The sequence below is a fragment of the Peromyscus eremicus genome, chromosome 22 (assembly GCF_949786415.1).
Source record: "Peromyscus eremicus chromosome 22, PerEre_H2_v1, whole genome shotgun sequence".
In the NCBI taxonomy this organism is placed as follows: Eukaryota; Metazoa; Chordata; class Mammalia; order Rodentia; family Cricetidae; genus Peromyscus; species Peromyscus eremicus.
In genome coordinates, this window is record NC_081437.1 from 25,261,910 (window position 1) to 25,281,786 (window position 19,877).

The 19,877-nt window shown below is 41.5% G+C and overlaps 1 protein-coding gene across 3 annotated transcripts in view; it reads left to right on the plus strand.

The window, feature by feature from the left end:
• The first annotated feature begins 644 nt into the window (after window positions 1-644).
• The window catches only part of Itsn2 (intersectin 2), a 119,463-nt gene continuing 100,230 nt past the window's right edge, over window positions 645-19,877 (plus strand). The window contains exon 1 of one of the 3 annotated variants that reach the window (XM_059248575.1): window positions 645-801. The gene's annotated coding sequence lies outside the window, so the exon portion shown is untranslated. The remainder of the gene's footprint in view (window positions 802-19,877) is intronic. The other 2 variants (XM_059248573.1, XM_059248574.1) reach the window with 2 other exon arrangements.

Genomic DNA, 19,877 nt, shown 5'->3' on the forward strand with positions numbered 1-19,877 from the left:
AGGCGAGCGGGCGGGCCGTCCCTGCCCGCCAGCCCGTCCGCCCGTCGCTCGCCTCCCCGCCCCCCGGCTTCCTGCGGAGGCCGCGGCCGCCATGTTGTTGTGGGGCTGAGGCGGCGCCGGCGGCGGAGCCCAGCGGCCGTGACAGGCTGCGCAACAGGTTCGCTGCGGCCGGGACTGACTGACGACTGACCCGGCGGCGGCGGTGGAGGAGGCGGCGGCGGCGGAGGCCCGCACAGCGAGGGGGTCGGCCGGCCCGTGCGCGGGTGTGCGGAGGAGGAGCAGGAGGAGGCGCGCGCGGGGTCGCGCGCCAGGCGCCAGGTGGGTGAAGCCCTCGCGGCGGCCGGGGCTTGCGGGGCGGGCAGGTGCGGGCGCCGCCACCGCCGCCACCGCCGCGGGGTTCCACGGGCCGCGCGCCGCCGCAGCGCGCCTCCCGGGGCCGCTCCTCCGGAGCGCGTGCGGCCCCCGCCCTAGGCCCCGGCCGCGCTCGGCTCCGCTCGGGCCGCGCCGGGCGGAAACCTCGGGCCCCGGGTTCCTGCTTCCCTCCACCGCGGGGCCGGCGGGCCGCTGCTCTCCGAGGCCCGGACACCCGGGAGGGGGGCCCCCCCTTCGCCACGGCCTGGCTTAGCAGGTGACGGCCGCCGCCGCCGCCGCTTCTGGCAGTGGGGGCGACGCGGTCCCCGGCTGCTTCTCGGGCACCTGGGTGCGCGTTGCCTTGGAGACCCATTTTATTTTGGCTTGGTTGGTGGTTTTTTTTTTGGTTTTTCCTTCCCCTTCTTGGTCAGCGTTGGTGCAGAGTGTCAGGTGAGCCGCATCCCGGTGCGTCAAAGTAGCCCGGAGTCACGGGAGGACAGTGGGCGGGTGCTTCGGCGGCCGCCACGGCTCGCGTTTTAACAGCTAAAGTTGGGAGATTGGGAAGCGTTGACTTCTGTTCCGCATCGTGCACTTCCAGGGTTGTGTGGGAAAGCACGGGCGAGAAGGGAACCACCTCGGGAGCCAGAGTGAAGTTCATTGCTTATTGAAGGAAGGGAGAGAAGACGCCGCCTTGCCGGTGCAGAGTGACTGGGGAAACTGAGGCTGCAAGGGCAGGTGGGGGGGGGGCTCTCGTTCTGCAGAGAGACGCTGTTTGCACGTATTGATCGTGTGCTGTGGTGGTCAGTGATTGCCCGTGACCAATATGTTCGTTTGAAACTTGGACACCTAATGAATAGGAACATTTTGGACAGAGCCAGCTACTCTATAATAGGAATTGAAGTTAGCCCAGACATTACTGCTTTACTACATGCTTTTTTGGGGGGTCCGTTTCACAAGGGTTCATTGCTTACTCAGGGAGGCAAGTCGTCCCTTGGAATTTTGTGTTGTTAGCTTAATTTAGGTAGCACGGACTGGAGGCCAAGCTGCTTCAGCCTCTGAGAAATTGCTAACTTCTCTCTGAAGGTTTGCTGTATTGTCAGTCACTGATAAAACCTAAAAGCAATCCAGAAACATCGCCTACAGACTTGAAACGAATTGATGGGAGGCCTGCAAAATTCAGTTACCAACGGTAGAAACTGATGTGCTACCTTTAGGCTAGGGATTGATTATTCCTATGATTGCCTCGTGATTAAGCAAGCAAAGTGAAAATATATCTTTTTTTTTTTCAAGGATACAGGAAAAAAATGTGTGTTGCTGCTGTTTGATGTAATATTGATATGCAGTTGAAAAATCTGCATGTTTTTAAACATTTAATGCATTGAAGCATTCCCTTTGTTCACCTTTATAATGAAAAGTAAAATGGTTAGTGAAAACTTGACCAATATTGGATGATTGAGTGGAAAGATACCATTGGTCACCACATCTCCAGGCTCAAATCCTGATTTCTCCTGAATATGAAGAAACATGTACATTCAGGGGATTAGATTTGTACTTAAAAAAGAAACGTGTTTTTACAAAGATAAAATGCATGCACCCATTACCCAAACTTAGAAGCTTTCAAGGTTTTCTTTATCTTTGTCATTTTATCCTGTAGTTATTGTGTCTCTTATTACAAAGTGGAAAGTTTCCTATATAACTTTAGAACTTTTAGGGATGTGTGTGTGTGTGTGTGTGTGTGTGTGTGTGTAAAGGTGTGTATGTGTGTATTAGGGAGTGGACCATTTCACACGTTCTGAGCATGCTCTCTGCCTTCAGGGTGCATGCGGTCTCTTTTCAGTTTTAATTCATCTTTAATATAGTTTCCCAGGGTTCCATCATTTTAGTAAAAGAAAATGAACTCGTGATCAACTAAACGTCCTTTAGTATTACAGTGTATCTCCCGTGGTGGTCATTTATAGAGCACTTACTAGTTTTAGAGCCTGTGCTCAGTGTTTATATGATTACTTAGAGTGTATGAAGTCCTTGGAAGTAATTAATGTCCTCCCGTCAGATAGATAAGTGAAATGTTAGAGTTTAACTACTCTAGGTCTCAGAGTTAATAATTAGTATGAGCATCCCATTTCAGATTAGGATTCTTTTTAACTTTAGCACCCGTGTTCTTGTACATACATCTTGGTTCAGGTAAAACTAATTTGTATGGGCATTTAGTGTGTGTGTGTGTGTGTGTGTGTGTGTGTGTGTGTACACAAATGAATTGCTGTGTTTACATTAGGAGAGGATGAGCTGGCTTTGTCAGCTCCAGGAAGGGGCTGTCAGGACCAGGGTTTGCAGGTTTCCCTGGGAGGACAGAAGAGTGCTCACCACCAAGCTGTGTCTGGAGTCCCCAGTTTACACAGCCAGAGTCTCCTGATTTAGCACAGACAGGCCTCGAACTCATCCTGCCTCATTCTACCTACTGCTGGTATCATATGTACACCTTCACACCCATCGAAGAGGCTTTACATGTTTATTTGTGAAACACTTACATTGGGCTCTCTATGTTGTTCAGGATATGATAATTACATTACTAAAATATGATATATTTGTTGTCTAACAACCTATTTGGAGTTTATTTTTTGTGTTTAAAAGAATACCATACTTACGGAAAATTTTTGGAAAAACTATTTTGCAAAAAAGGGCTAAACAAGGGAAGACTTTTGGGGTATGGCAATTGTTAAAAGCGGATTCCAAGTGTGAAATAGAAAAAAACAAAAACAAAAAATAAATTTCAGTTATTTCTGCAGTTGCGTAGATCTAAAACGGATCATACATTAGAATGTACTTCCACTTGGCTCTTTTCTGTTAGGTTTGTACCATCCTACAGCTGTTGCACACAGACAAATGGTAGCATTCTCTTGGGTAAAGTGGGCGTGCATATAGGTATTCTTGAGAAAGAGGAACTGAACCGGCTTTAAAGGATATGAGGCAGAGAGGAAATGGGGGAGGAAGGGAGGAAACGGAGCAGAAATAGGACAGTGAATAGCCTGAGAAATAATGTTTTTTTTATAGCTCTAAGAGTGCAGTGTATTTCATTTACAGTGTTTTCTCTTGAGAGATTCAATTAAAATGTAGCTTCACAGCCATACCTAGACACTGAATAACTTTGTTATTTACTGTACAGCTATTCAGCCATGATTATGGCAGACATTTAGGAGTCTACAACCAGATGGTAGACAATTCACCTGTTGTATTTGACCACTTGTGTTATGTTTTCTGGATCCTTTTCATTGGGAATGCATATTCATTTGAGAAAAAGTCTGGTTTAATAAAAATTGTGTGTGTATTTCTAACTATGTTGGATAAAAGTATAGGCTCTTTACCCCAGCTCCAGCTCCAAATAGCTGCATGACCTTAAGCAAGTTTCTTTAATTCTCTAATTTCTGTTTTTTCTTCATCTATAAAACAGGGATGATAACGGTACCGTTTCATAGTGTTGTGTATAATGTGAAGTGCTTAGTGATGGTGCTTAGCAGAAGTTACCTGTTATCGTTCAGTTCAATGAGAGAGTTCAAGCTAATTAGTCTCTCCCTCTCTCTGTGTTTCTCTGTGGTTTGTGATTTATCCTAATGATGACAAAAGAAACTAGCTTTTTCTTTTCTTTTCTTTTCTTTTTCTGGAGCTGAGGGCTGAACCCAGGGCCTTGTGCTTGCTAGGCAAGCGCTCTACCACTGAGCTAAATCCCCAACCCAGTAGCTTTTTCTTGTGGTTCTCGGTTTCTAGCCAGCATCAGAACGAACCGGATGAGAAGGCTGGAGAATAGGTGACAGGATCTGACCTTCAGTGCAATGTGAGCCTGGGCCCCTTTAGTTCCCTAGTTCTGCTACTGTGTGTTATCACTCCGGAGCCTCTGACTTCATCCAGGTGGCTCAGCTCTTCTTTTGCTCGACTAGGAAGAGGCTGGTGTTGAGAGAGAATCGTGACAAGTGAGAGAGCTGGTCAGCTAAGGTGCCTGCAAGGTTCACACTGGTCTTTAGGACAGGAGAAGCCTTTGCCTGGCCATTTTCTTCCTGCTCTTTGGAATCTCTGGCCCCGTCTCCATCTTCCATCTAATAAGCAGTTGTGGCTCTTGTCAGTTGACTGCTTCAATGGAAGTACCAGATAGGTCGAGTTAATAAATCTTATAATTTATTATAATGTATGTAACATTTGGTGGTATTGCTTTTTAGTAATCATGAAATAATCCTTAGGGATTATAAGTAATCACTTCAAAGATTAGTGACATTTTCCGTTAGTTGCTTTCCTTGTTGCTCTGGTGGAATACTTGACGAAAACAATACTTGAGGGAGGAGAAGTTCATTTTGACACATGGTTTGAGGGTGTCGTCCATCACAGCAGGAGGCTGAGACAGGTAGTCAGTCAGGAAGCAGAGAGATGACTAGATGAATGCCCATGCTCCGCCAGCTTTCTCCTTTGTATGAAGTGCAGGACCCCAGCCCACGGAATAGCAGTCCACATTCAGGGCGTGGCTTCCCACCTCATTAACCTAATCCAGGTAATCCTTCACAGGCCTGGCCAGAGACTGATCTCCTAGGTACTTGTACATCCTGTCAAGTTGACCCTCAGTATTAACCAGCGTACTTGCCAAGAGTGCTGTGGGTGAGGTAGGAATGTAAAGTAGTATTGCTTCTCTAACCCATTGAATTAAGATCTGAAAACCCAAGTAGTAGACAAGAAACCTTCTCACTAGAGCATTTTAGGTTTTCCACTGCTAGTTATTTTGTTTTTTATTTGTATTTATTTGTTGTTGTTGTTGTTTTGAGACAGGATTTCTCTGTATAGCTTTGGTGCCTACCCTGAAACTCACTCTGTAGACCAGGCTGGCCTCGAACTCATACCTGCTTCTGCCTACCGAGTGCTGGGATTAAAGGCGTCCTGGGATTAAAGGCGTGCACTGCTAAATTTTTAGTGAAATGCTTATAAATTGATTTTTGTCTTGCTGCAGAGACAACTTGTATTGGAGTTTTCCTTGCCCTCCCCTCGTCCATTCTACTAATTGTGACTTGGAGTTACTACTTCCTCTTTCCAACATCTTGGTTCCTATGGGGGTGCACTGGGGTTCCAAGAACTGAGTAACTTGGGTGATTGAGGTGTAAAGAGCCATTGGATTGGATTTGGGTAACCAGCCAAAACTAACCAGCCTTTTCTGGTAGTACTCTCCAGGACCTGGGCTTTGTAGTTTTTTTTTTTTTTGTTTGTTTGTTTGTTTTTTTTGGTTTTTCGAGACAGGGTTTCTCTGTGTAGCTTTGCGCCTTTCCTGGAACTCACTTTGTAGACCAGGCTGGCCTCAAACTCACAGAGATCCGTCTGCCTCTGCCTCCTGAGTGCTGGGACTAAAGGCGTGCGCCACCACCACCCGGCGCTTTGTAGTTTTTGTAGCTTGATGGCAACCCCCTCTTAAAAAAGCAGGGTGTTGCCGCTCACTCCTATGTCCATCTTGGGGTTTCTCTTCACTGGTGTAACTTTTCTTCATCTTTGTCTTTCTGCGTAGTGTGTATCAGCTTTCTTTTCTTTATTCCCTTGATTCTCTTTGAAAGTCAAAGACAGCAGAAGTTACTCATAATTTATAGCATGGAATTCATTCTTTCAATCCATCATTTCATAAATATTGCATGATTTCTTGCAAGAAATATCCAGTGTAATGATTACTATAGCCAGTAGACAAAATATACAACCCTGTCCTGCCATAGTGGCACTTAAATTCAGGAAAAGAGAAGACAATAAAATGTGTTGAACTTAGAGTTTGCTAAGTACGGTGAAGAAAGTTAAGGCAGAAAATAAGTGTCTGGAGTGAGTGTGAGTGAGTGTGTGTGTGTGTGTGTGTGTGTGTGTAGTAACTGGGAGAAGTAAATTTGCTATCTTCAAAGTGATCAAGGAACTCTAGACCAAAGAAAATCCATAGTGTACATTTACAAGTAAATAAATGGTAGCCTTCATATAAATAAGTTTATTTGTATTTCAGGATAACATATTTAGGATGGTTTATTATTATTATTATTATTTATTTGGTTAGCGACTGGCAGATCTGTTGATATTTCTTCTAGTTACTGAAGTCAGAAAAAAACCTCCCCCCACGTACTGTGCACTTAAAGCAGAGATTTGCCAAATAGTGTGGAAGGGGCATTTCATTTGATTTTTCCTAAAAGCACTGTATTGTTTGGGTTTAAATTTTATTGACTTTTTTGTGTACTATTTTTATTATGATGAATAATAAATGGTCTGTGTAGAAGACGGGAACGCTGTAGGGAAACTCAAAGACCGTGATTCTATCCAGATATAGCCATCACTCATGTTTCCGCAGATCTCCTCCTAGAACTTCGTCTGTGCAGACGATGGACCTGTCACGTTGTTCTGTGTGTTATCATGTACTGTGTTTTCCTGCTGTGCTGGGGATTGAGGCTGAGCATGCAAGGCAAGTGCTTTTCCTTGGATTACATGCCCAGTTCTCGTTCAGTGACTTTTCTTTGTAGATTACTAATAATGTTTATCAAAACATGGCTCTGTTTCCGCTATGCACATATCCACAATATACTTTTATTGGTGAATAGTGCGTCCCTACTACCAAGTATTAGTAATAGTGTCTAACATTATAGAGCAGTAGCTATATCTTCGTTATTTTGGGGACACTTTGCATAAATTCATTTGGTCTTCAGACTGTAAGAACCTTAGAATTGAGGAATTTGAGCAAGTGGAAGATAATAACTTCCCCAGGGTCACACACTGATAAGCCATAGACCTAAGATCTGGATCTGACCTTCCCTTCTGCTTATGATCGCTATCATATTGCTTCTGTAGCATTAAGGTAGCGTGTAATCTATGTCTTGCCATAGTAGTTCACATCCTGTAGCTGTGTTTGTGTTCATGATTGTGAGCATTTCCCCAGAATAAATTTCAAGTGGTAGACATCGGATCAAAAGGTCTGGACACGTCTTACTGCCCCTGTAAACATACTATCAGGTCACCTTACAGGAAAATTCATTAGTGTGAGTGTGTAAATAAAACCATCTTATTTCCCCACATTCTTGAAAGCTTTGCCTTTAAAAACTACGCTAACCCATTAAAACTACTTTAACTTTTCTTCCTCTGAGTGTTAGTATCAGATCGTCCTTTTTCCATTTACCTTGAAAAACGTTCATTTCCACTTCTTTGCCTTTTCATTAGCATGTTTACTTTGTTCATTTCTCCCTTCTTCTCCTCTCTTCCCTCCCCTTCCCTCTCCTTCCTTTTTTTCTGATCTCTTTTGACAGTCTCTTGTATCCCAGACTGGCCTCAGATTTACTGTGTAGCCAAGGATAACGTTGAACTTCTGATCCACCTCCCCCCACCTCCTTCATGCTGGGATTGCAGCCATGTGCCTCTCTCCTGGTTCGTGTGGTGTTAGGGGTCAAGCCCGAAGCTTTGTGCATGGTGGAAAATCATTCTGAGAGCTGAAGCATATCACCGGCTCTCTTATTTGTTCTCAGAATTCTTTGTATGTTAAGAATAGTATATCTTCCAGATAGTTATACATTTTTCCAAGTTGTTTTTTAGCTTTGTTTATGGATTTAAGAAAAATGATAACAATGGTAGTTAATATCTCTGTAGCTCTTCTCCATAAGTTTATGCTAAGTATATGCTGTATATGCTAAGTGTTTTACATCTAATAACTCATTTAATTTTTACAACATCCCTTTTTTTTTTTTTTTTGAGACGAGGTCTCACTATATAGCCCTGGCTGTCTGGCTGTCTGGCTGCCCTGGAACTCTCTATGGAGACCAGGCGAGCCGTGAACTCACAGCATCCACCTGCCTCCCGAGTGCTGGGATAAAAGACATGAGCCTTGACATTGTCTAATTTTAAAGTCTTAGGTTTTTCCTCTCTGCCTTTGCCTGTTTCTGTTCTCAGTCCTAAAAATTGCAGTAACCTGCTGTCTGGACCTATTGTTTAGTACTCATTCCTCAATTTAGGAGTCATTTCCTCTGAGATTACTCATCTAATAACGTTCCAGTTTCTCAAGGCGAAGTCAGGTACTCACCTTCTGGCCTTCTGTTCCCATAGCGCTTACATGCAGGCCTGACTTGTGGTGCATTCTTCTTTTCCATTCTCTTTTCTTACCCATCTAATGACTGGGCAGGTACACTGACTTGAATTAAAGGTGCTCACGTGATGCTGGTGGGGTCAAGAAGTGGAAGGCTAGGAGGTGGCCCAGTTGCTAAAGGGCTTGCTCCACAAGCTTGGGGACCTGAGTTTGTCTCCCCAGCACCCACATAAAAAGCTGAGTACCTGCGCACACACGTGCACATGCTTACAACCAGAAAGAAGTGACTCTCCTTCCAGAGTATATGAAGTGGAAACCTGGACTGAGGAAGCTACATTGAAACTGCTCTGAAAGCTAGTGGGAAAAGAGGAGAAGTCCAGAGACTGAATCGGAGTGAGACCACCACTGTGAGGTCCAGTTATGTGTGCAGTGCGTTGTTTGCATGACTTTGAGTAGTACAGCCCTGCTCCTGGGAGAGCCGAGGAAGAAAGCCCTGCTTGCCTCCCCCCCAGTGTGTGCGTGTGGGTAAGGGTGTGGGTTTTTTCTCTTTCGGTCGTGTGGTTTTTTGTTTTGTTTTGTTCTGTTTACTTTTAGAAAGGGTCTTATTGTGTTGCTCAGGTTGTTTTCAAACTCCTGGCTACAAGTAGTGACTCCCCTCACCCCCTCCCCACTTGATACCTTCCCAGTAGCTGGGATTACAAGCACACATTGCTCCAGCCAACTGACCCAGTATACTTTTTTTTTTTTTATATATCGTGTTCAGGATTCTCAGTCTTCCTTCTGAGTGTCCATCTCTACTCCATAGAACAGGGGTCGATTTATCTTCTTAGACCTTTTACTAATACAGTGAAGAACTCAGAGTTCTGACATTATCTGGCTAAGATTCTGAAACACTTGGGGAAGTTTGGTGAACTGGAAGCCTTTGCCAAAAGTCCCAGAGAAAAACCCTGAGCTCTTGCCTTTGGAGTCTTTGTGATAGTCACGGTTTTCTGAGGTTAGAGCTTTTGCATAGACGGCAGCTCTTTCTTACCAGCCTAGATTATGCTTCTCATTTCTGTTTTACTGTCTTTGATAAGAGACATTCTACTCTTAATTTACTAGTTTAATTTTGAGATATACTGATGGCTGGTCTTGAAAGAGGGCAAGTACTTTATCTATATTAACAATATAGTTTATGTCATTTAATATAACTACTTTTCCAAGTCTTTAAACTTCTTAAATTTAACTTCTTCTCAGCTTAATTTTTTGTTGGTTTTGTTTTTGTTTTTTGAGACAGGCCAAGGACTTGTTGTGGAGACCAGGCTAGCCTCAAATTTACCATGATTCCCCCTGCCCCTGCCTCTCAAAGGCTTGGGTTACAGGCATGCTCCACAACACCTGTTCAATATTTTTTTCTTTATGAAAGTAGTACATGCCAATTGATGAAACTTAGTAAGATAAAAATATGTTCCAAGTTTATCTTCCAGTGATAGTCATATTTTAGTGTCTACTTCGAGTGCACGAGTGAATGCCCCGTGTGTGTGTGTGTGTGTGTGTGTGTGTGCATGTGTGTGTGTGTGTGTGTGTGTGTGCGCGCGCGCGCGCGCGCGCGTGCATGTGCCTTGCACGTTGAAGTTAAGAACATAATTTTGTTGCTTACGATCTAGGATGTAATAGTCTCATTAAACCTGCATTTCCTTTTCCTTAAAAAGTAGAGATTTACCAGGTATGCTGATGCACTCATTTAATCCAGCCCTGGGGAGGCAGAGGCAGGCGGACTTCTGTGAGTTCGAGGCCAGCTTGATCTGCATAGCAAGTTCCAGGCTAGCCAGCCAAGGCTAAATAAGAAAACTCTGTCTCGAGAAAAAAAAAAAAAAAAAAAGTGGATATTTTATGTAATATTTATGCACAGATCTGTAAAGGCAAAGGGGTGTACATGCTTAATCTCACTATCTCTTAATAAATGTAACAGTCATAGTCAGCCTTATCTTTGGATAGATTTAGCGAGGGTCTGTTGTTCTGGACTGCTTAGAACAAGGGAACAGGCTGGGAAACTGCATATTCTCTTTTTGAAATAATTAAAATTTCAATTTTTTAAACATTTACATGGGGCTTACGAAACTGGTTAGTAACGTCTCCTTTAAAATATAATTAAATAAATCAAAGCAAACACCAGAAGTTGATTTATTTTGGGCCAGCATCATGATTGGTGAGTGTATGTGAGCCTGAGACTCTCCTGCTGTGATCCTTGAAATGGTGACATCACAGATAACAAGGTAACCATGGCAACATGTAAAAACATGTAGTACAGGCTTTGGAAGCTTCATCGTATTTTTTAAATTAATTTTTATTTGAAATACAAAGTAATGAGTTTCATCATACCATCTTCGTACATATGGCTTATGTTTGTCTTCGTTTCCCCCACTGTCCCCTGTCGCCCTCCCTCCCTCTGGCTGATTCCCTGTCCGCTTTCGATTGCATGCACTCCTTCACCTGCTTTCTATCTCTTCACATGTTTTCTTCCAGACCCTAGCTTTGTGACCCATAAACACAGGTATAAATTCCCAAAGCCACATATACATATTTTATGTTTTTCCCTATATGAAAGAAACTTGTAGTATTTGTCTGAATCTGGCTTATTTTACTTAACGCAATATCGATTTACCTGCATATGAATTTGATTTTGAAAGGCAGCAACATATTTGACTCCATGTTATACTGTTACCATTGTGATACTAGTTCTGTGTTTGCTAATGCTTCTGTATCTTTATAAAGAAGGCATTTTTTAGCCGGGCGGTGGTGGCGCACGCCTTTAATCCCAGCACTCTGGAGGCAGAGCCAGGCGGATCTCTGTGAGTTCGAGGCCAGCCTGGACTACCAAGTGAGTTCCAGGAAAGGTGCAAAACTACACAGAGAAACCCTGTCTCGAAAAAAAAACCAAAAAAAAAAAAAAAAAAAAAAAAAAGAAGGCATTTTTTATTCTTAGTGTTATTTCCTACGACAGGCTTCCAGAAGTGAAGTTATTGACATGTCGGTTATAGATGTATGGATGTTGATAGGATTGTTTTGTTTGTTTTTCAAGACAGGGTTTCTCTGTGTAGTTTTGGTTCCTGTCCTGGAACTTGCTCTGTAGACCAGGCTGCCCTCGAACTCACAGAGATCCGTCTGGCTCTGCCTCCTGAGTGCTGGGATTAAAGGTGTGTGCCACCACTGCCCGGCTCAAGTAGGATTTTTAATGTATGTTTTCAGGTGCCTTGTGAAAAGTTACATCATTTGTACTCCCAGATGCTATGCCTGCATTCAGTTCTTCTTATGTTTTCTGGCTCGGGTATTAGCCAGGGTGAAAGTTGGGATTTTGTTTTTGTTTGATAACTTTATGAGTAGAAACGATGCAAAATGTAAATTTTGTTTTCTTTTTTTTTTTTTTTTTTTTTTTTTTGAGACAGGGTTTCACTGTGTAGCTTTTCGCCTTTCCTAGAACTCACTCTGTAGCCCAGGCTGGCCTCGAACTCACAAAGATCTGCCCGCCTCTGCCTCCTGAGTGCTGGGATTAAAGGCATGCGCCACCACCGCCCAGCGTAAATTTTGTTTTCTTTCGTGTGTGTGTGTGTGTGTGTGTGTGTGTGTGTGTGTATGTATGTGTGTGTGTGTGTATGTGTGTGTGTATGTGTGTGTGTGTGTGTATACACAAGTGGTTTTTTTGAGAGGGTTTTTCTGTGTAACCCTGGCTGTCTTCTAACTACTATCTGTAGACCAGGTGGCTGGCCTTGAACCCAGAGATCCACCTGCCTCTGCCTCTGGAGGGCTGAAATTAAAGGCATGTGCTACCACACCTGGCTAATTTTCATTTTCTTAATTATTAGTGATTTTAACATTTATTAATAAGGTTTATTTTTGTATATTAATTGAAGGCTTAATGTTTTTATTATCCATTTTAATATCTTCTTATACATTAAAAGTATTAACTGGCTGTCTTCTCTCTGTTATTTCCCCCATTTGGATTACATTTTAATTAATTAAACAAACAAACAAACAAACAAAAACATGCCAGGCAGTGGGGACACATGCTTTTAATCCCAGCACTTGAAGCAGAGGCAGGTGGATCTCTGTGAGTTCGAGGCCGGTCTGGTCTACAGAGTGAGTTTCATGACAGCCAGGGATGTTACACAGAGAAACCCTGTCTCAAAAAACAAAAGAAAAACAAAACAAAACCCCTACAACTTTCAAATAGTTTTGTCAATGACTGTTTATTCTTTCCTTTGTGTTTTCTTATAAAGGTTTAAAACTTTGAAAATTAAATTGTTTCATAGAAGTCACATTTTACTTGAAAGTCGAGCATATTATTCAAGTTTTTCCCTGCATACATTTTATTCAACCCGAGTCAATTGTTTTGTTTAAATATTTACTCTTCACAAGACACATGAGACTAGGCTCCAGAGTGGCCTGGCCCTTGCCCTCCTGTCTGGGCAGAGAATGAGTCACATGCTATTCTTAGGTGTGTCCCCCCATTGTGTGGGTGAATTGTCTTGTTCAGGGGTGTTGACTGGCTCCTCCATAAGTAGTTTCAGGCTTCAGCATGCGGTTGAGTACTCAGTCAGTATTAGTTCATCATTTTAGGCCCTCTTGACTTCTTGTTGCTTTGTTAGTTAACATTTGTTAGTAACATTAGAAGCTTTTAGAGATCAATATGCTTTGAGTGTTTGGGGTCAAAAACATACTCTTTTTTTTAATACTTTTGCATAACTAATTTGCTTCAATGAAATAAAGATGAATAACTATTTGAAATAATGTATTAATAATTATAATATCTATTATATATGAACATTCAACGTGCCAAATGTTTTACAGATATGATATATTAGCCTTAAAGTAACCCTGCAGTTTGGTCCAGCTACACACATGGATTAAGAAATTCTATGTATGTTGTGGATAAGACCAAAAACCTTTAAAGTATGTGTACTGGGATTCAACTAGAGTTAGGTGATCTATTTTCAAAGTAACTGTAGCCTGCTTGTCCTCTGTGCAATTGAAAGTATGCTAATCTCTTGGGAGTTTGTGCTTAAAGAATATTTTAGTATGTACCTTATGGCTGACAGCTGGATATTAGGTATATGAAAATGAAGAGACAATCACAGAGATTGACAATTTTATAGAGGTGGGCAAGTTTGAAAACAGAAGTTAGAATACTAGATATTATGTACATGAAGAAATGGAAATGAAAGAAAGCTTTCATAAGTAGAAATGTCACCAACAAGGTAGGTAGTTCTGCAGGCACCTAAGAGAGAAGCAGAGGGGAGGGTTAGATAGTTCAACCTTGGTTTGTAAATAAAGACTAGACTCTTAAAACACATTGTATGAAATGTGAAGAATATTAGATTATTTAGAATAACAGCTTTTTAATTCATTTCCAGTAAATGTCACCATTTTAAAGTTCCTAATTCTATGGTTTTTAGTATCTGTGTTCATAAGTTATACATCTATCACAGCTGTTTTGGAACAGTAGAGGTCTTTTGCCTTCCAGATTGTTTGTTTCTCATTTTTCTTTGAAGCTATTTGAGTAATATATTTTCAGGTGATTCACTGCTTAATTCTACCAAACTTTGAAGGGAAATCTAATACCAACATGTCTCACACTATTCACAAAATAGAAAGGCAAGGAATACTACCAAACTAATTACAATGCCAATATTGCCCTGATACCAAAGCTGGATAAAGACACAACCAAAAGAAGTGTATAGACACATTTTCTTGATGGGCAGAGATATAAAAACCCTGAAGAAGATATTTGCAAACTGAACTCAAGGATGTAGTAAGAAGATTATACATCATGACCAACTTGGTTTCATCCCAGGTATGCAAGGATAGTTCAACATGCTCAAATCAACAAATGTATCATATAAGTAAACTTAAGGACAAAAAAAATCACATGATCAACTTCATAGATAAAGAAGCATTTAACAAAGTTCAACATTGCCTTCATCATAAAAGTTCTGTAGAAAATAGAAATAGATGGAACATATCTAAACATAATACGGACTGTATATGACAAACCTGTAGCCAACATTACTCAAATTGGGCAAAGCCCGAGGATTCCTCACTTTTCTCCACTCTTATTCAATATAGTCTTAGCTAGAGCAATAAAACAAGAGGATATTAAAGGAACACAAATGGGAAAGGAGAAAAACAAATTATTTCTATTCTCAGATTCTTCCCTAAAAGATCCCACAGACTACTAGAAAATGTGTAGACTTGATAAACACTTTTAGTAAAGTTGTAGGATATAAAATCAAAATATAAAAATTAGTAGCTTTTATATATACCAATATCTTAGATCCCCCTCCCCCCAACACACACTCTGACAAAATACCCTGACAACAGCAACGTAAAGGAGAAAGGTTTTATTCTTGCTCGTGGTCCTAAGGTTAATGGTCCAGTCCACCTTGGTGGAGAAGTCCAAGTAGCACATGCTTGGGAATCATCTGATCACGTTGTATCCACAACCAGGAAGCAGAGAGTGATGAATTCATGCTGCTTCTCAGTCCCTTTTCATTACTTATGTAATTCAGGATCCTGACAAGGGAATGGTGCCACCCACAGTGGGTGGGTCTTTGCACCTTAATTACTGAAATCAAGATCATCCTCCACAGTCGTGCTCAGGGACTGGTCTCTCAGATGATTCTAGACTCTGTCAAGTTGACAACTTATATAACTTGATGGGGAAAAAAGGAAAGAGATCTCATTTCATTCCTTAATGCCCAAATAGTCTTTTATTATATGTGTAGATTACATTTGTTTCTCTATTGTTTGATAGGTATTTGGGTTGTTTGTACCTTTTTGGCTAATGTGAATAATGGTACTATAAGAAGTTGTGTACAGGTTTTTGTGTGAACATGTATTTCTTTTAAGCTTATGCTTAGAGTTGAATTGCTGATTTCTATGACAACCTATGTTTAACACTTGAAGGAGCTTTCCACATTGTTTTCTAAAAAACAATGGTGGGAGTATGGTGGAAACATACTCCCACCAGCAGTGTATGAAGGTTCTACTTCAGGAGGATATATTTTGTACTTCTGGTGAGCCACTACATAGAATATTTTCACAGTGAAAATAACTACTGAAAATTTTTGGATTAGATATTGGTCTCCATTATGGTCCAAGATATCATCAGGTCATGAGCCTTTTCCTGATGGGTGATGAACCCAACATGCAATTCATCTCAGTATTCTCAGGGCTATTGTTCTTCTGTTCCCAGTCTTTGGTATTTGTGTGTTACTACTTATTACGAATCTAACTTATCAAGAATTATTGAAATTTAGAGTTCATAAACTAAAATTATTTAGGTCTTACTGAGGACTAATTTTTTTTTAAATCTCATCTGTACAGTGTTTTGCTAGCATTGAAAAATTCCTACTGTACATGCCCATATGTGGATAGACCCTGCATCACTGACGTTGTCTTGAGTTGACTTTTTTCCCATTACTCTTGGACTAATACAATTATAAAATAATATATACTGGATTGTGAAGATAATTAAAAAGTATAAAAGATCCCAGACATTTTATACTTATATTAACACTGATTTCTATTGTTTCTTTTTAAAAAGAGAAGAGTAAAAAGAAAAGACATTTTTCATTTATCCCGTAGACTAATATATACAAGATGAATATATGGAAGATACCTAGTTTAGGGCACAGTAAAGCAGGCCTGCAATCTCAGCTCTTGGGAGGATCCTGAACCAGAGTAAACCGTTTCTTAAGTTGCCTTAAAGTACCCTTAAGTTCAGGGTACTTTATCACAACAGAGGTCTGCAGGACACCCCATTGTCTACTTAATAAAATGTCATGTTTCAGATTGTGTGCAGCTCTCTGTGTGTGTGTGTGTGTGTGTGTGTGTGTGTGTGTGTGACACACAATAGTGTCTTCCTGTGTCCATGTTAGTTGTTGAGACAGGGTCTCCCACTGAACCAGGACATTGTCATTTCAGATTCCTGGGATACATTTCCTTGTCCCCAACCCTGCCCCAGCACTGGGGTCACAGGCCCCACTGCCATGCCTGGCACATCCGTGGGTGCTAGATGTCTAAACTCATGCCTCATGCTTGCGCACCAGGTATTTTACCCACTAAATTGTCTGCCCAGCTCAGTGTAGTGTGTTCTTGCAATTACGTTTGTTGGGATAGGAAGTTTAGTTAAGAGACAAGAGCTAAAGAGTCTAAATGTCTTTCCGAATTAAACCAGAGTTAGGGGTTTGTATTTGGGCCTCATCTATTGGTATTATGCCATGAGGCTATATTGAGAGACTTTATAGATGAAGTACAATTTAAGCTATTTGGTAATATCTATTAAAATGCAATGTTTATACACTCTAACCCACTTTCCATGAGTAGGATTCATCTTTGGAAACATGTCACATAAGTGTACACTTTCCTTTTTTCTTTTTCTTCCCTCCCTCCCTCCCTCCCTCCCTCCCTCCCTCCCTCCCTCTCTCTCTCTCTCTCTCTCTCTCTCTCTCTCTCTCTCTCTCTCTAACTGTTCCCTAGTATGTAAATAAGAAAATATTTGGAAAAATATATTCAAACTTATTAATGATTGCTGTCTTGATAGTGGACTTTTACTAAATATGTGTGTGAGAAGATGTGTAGTCTAAGCTTTTTCAAAAACATTGTTGTGTTTGTTTACATTTCTATCAGTAGGTGTTGTAGTTCCTTAGGTTGTTACTTATTAAGTGTGAATAACTTATCATTTATTTTCCCAAACTACAGGAGTCTTCTGTTTTTGAGGTATTGCTTACCTTTGTCTATATCTCCTCCGTTCACTCATTTAACAAATGTCTGACAGTTTAGGGCAAAGGTTGATTTGAATGTATAGGTGAGTGGCTGATTCTTGGGAACTGATTTGCATGTGGCCTTCCCATTTTCAGTCTCAGAAAAGAAATTTGCATTTAGATACTGGAGAGTCCAAGAAATTAGTCTTTCTTCACCCCCGCCCTTTGAAGAGAGGGCAAGAAAAAAGAGTGGCAGAAGGAAATCTGTTTTTTCTCTGTTCCTCTCTTCCGGCTCCTATACTTGTGAATCCCAGTATCATTCCTGTTGCCATACCTGAACTTTATTCCCAGAGCCAGAAATTCTGTCCCATGTTGTAACTTTATGCCCAAGAGCTATCTAGTTCCACTTACGTAGATAATATTTCTTTTAACTTCTTTTGGAGATTCTCATTTTCTCTAGGAAAATAGTTTTGTTTTCCTGTCTAAAAAGTAAGTACAATAATCCTCCTTAATCCTTCTTCCCTTCCCACCTCCCAGATAGAACCTGTCCTGGAACTCACTCTGTAGATCAGGCTGGCCTTGGACTCTGAGAGATCCACCTGCCTCCACCTCCCAAGTGCACCACCACCGTCTAGCCCCGCCTTCCCTTTCTTGAAAACTCAGTACTGCTCCTCCCACCCCTCTTCTTTCTTTAACATTTCTCTTTGTTTTTGTCTCTTTGTGTTATTTTGTTTTGAGACAGGGTCATTTTCTGTAGCCCTGACTGTCTTAGAACTCACTATATAGACCAAGGCTGGCCTCAGACTCACAGAGATCCCCCTGCCTTTGCCTCCTGAGTACTGGGATTAAAAGACATGCACCACCATGCCCAGCAACTACATATTTCTTGAGTCACCCACACGTCACTTCCCTTTGCTGCATAATCCACTTCAGTGTGACTTTTGAAGCCACTGGAACTGTAATTGGAACTGAACTTGACAGGTTGCTAAGACCAATAGCGTAGCCTTTATCTGTGTGTCCTTTGGCAATGAGAACTCCTCCTTGGAATGTTTTTTTTCTGTGTTTGTTTTTGAGACAGGGTCTCACTATATAGACCTGGCTGACCCTGAAACTCTGCTGTATAGACCTGGCTGGCCTCTAATTCACAGCAATCCTCGTCTCTGCCTTAGAGTGCTGGGATTAAAGGCATGCGCCACCTTGCCTGGCTTCCTTTGTTCCTGATACATTCTTTTCCTGACATGATTGTAACTATACCCAGTACCCAGTGACTATCAAATATGGGTCTGTAGCTCAAACAGAGATCTTTCCATTTTCTTGGTCACTCACACCAACATGTCTTTTAAAGATGTCAAATTAAGTATGCTCACAATTGAAGTTCGTTGATGTTTCAACTTGTCTCCCAAATTTAACATCCACATCTGTTTTCCTAGAGCTTCTCTGTTGGTTTACGTCACTGCTCCAGGTGGTATCTTACACACTTAGAGGCTAAGTCTAAAGGATCATGAGTTCTAGTCCAACCTGAGATGCATATCAAAACTTTGTCTCAAAACACAAAACAACCTTGGCTGGCAAGTGGCTCAGTGAATGAAGGCACCCATTTCCAAACCTGACAACTTGAGTTTGTTCCCCTGGACCCACATGATAGAAGAAGAGAATTGTCCTGACCTCCACATGACTGCTGCTGTGTGTGCGCACCCATATCCACACACATATACACAAATGTGCACAAAATAAATGATAATGTAATAACATTTAAAATACATACCCTCAGGAACTGTACCGTCATGCTTTTGAGTGTCAGGCTTTTAGTCAAATTTATTTAAACTATTTAACTATTATGATTCAAAGTAGAACTGAAGAATCTTAAGTTTTCCTCTGTACTCAAAATTTAAAATGCCTCAGAATTTAATGAGAAATAAATAAATTTTTATCTCTAAAAGTATACTAGAAAAAAGATCCCCCACCAGTTACAGAAGAGCCATGTTGCAGGGGACAGTATGGTTGATATCCATATCTCTGATGTCTGGAGGATTTCAAGGAGGCAGTTTGGATCCTCTTCTTTCCTACCAGCTCTCCTCTATATATTCAGTCTTTAAAAATTCTATTTTATTACTAATGTGTATGTGCATGTATGTGTACACATGTGTATGTATAATGTATGCATGTGTGTGGGTGCGTGTGGGCCAGGGCACACTTATCAAAGTCAGATGACAACTTTGGGGAGTTGGTTCTCTCCTGTGATGGATTCTGGGTATCGAGCTTACGGGTCTTCTGGCTTACACGGCAGGTGCTTTCACCCGCTAAGCCGTCTCTCTCCAGTCTGACATGTTCAAGCTGACATTGCTTCCCTGCTTCTCGGTTGGTTGGTTTCTTTGTTGCCATTGTTACCGTTCATTTGTTTCTGTGTGAGCCATATATTTTATTTACCAAATTAACTTGTTCAGCAAATATTTAAAGGTATTTTCTTTGGAAGATTTGGTTTAAGAACTAGGCATACCCAACTAAATAAAAATGACCTCTGCCTAGGGCACGTGACACAGGCAAACAAGAGTAATGTGGAATTGAAGTGCAGTGTGATACATGAGATTAATATTATGAACATGTGTTACAGACATACATAGGGGATGGTGATTAACTGCCAGGGAGGAGAGAGTTCTTTAAAAAAGGTGTCATTGAAGCCAGCAGGATGACTGGCAGAGGCGACACTTCTTTATGAGGGAATGATGCTTTCT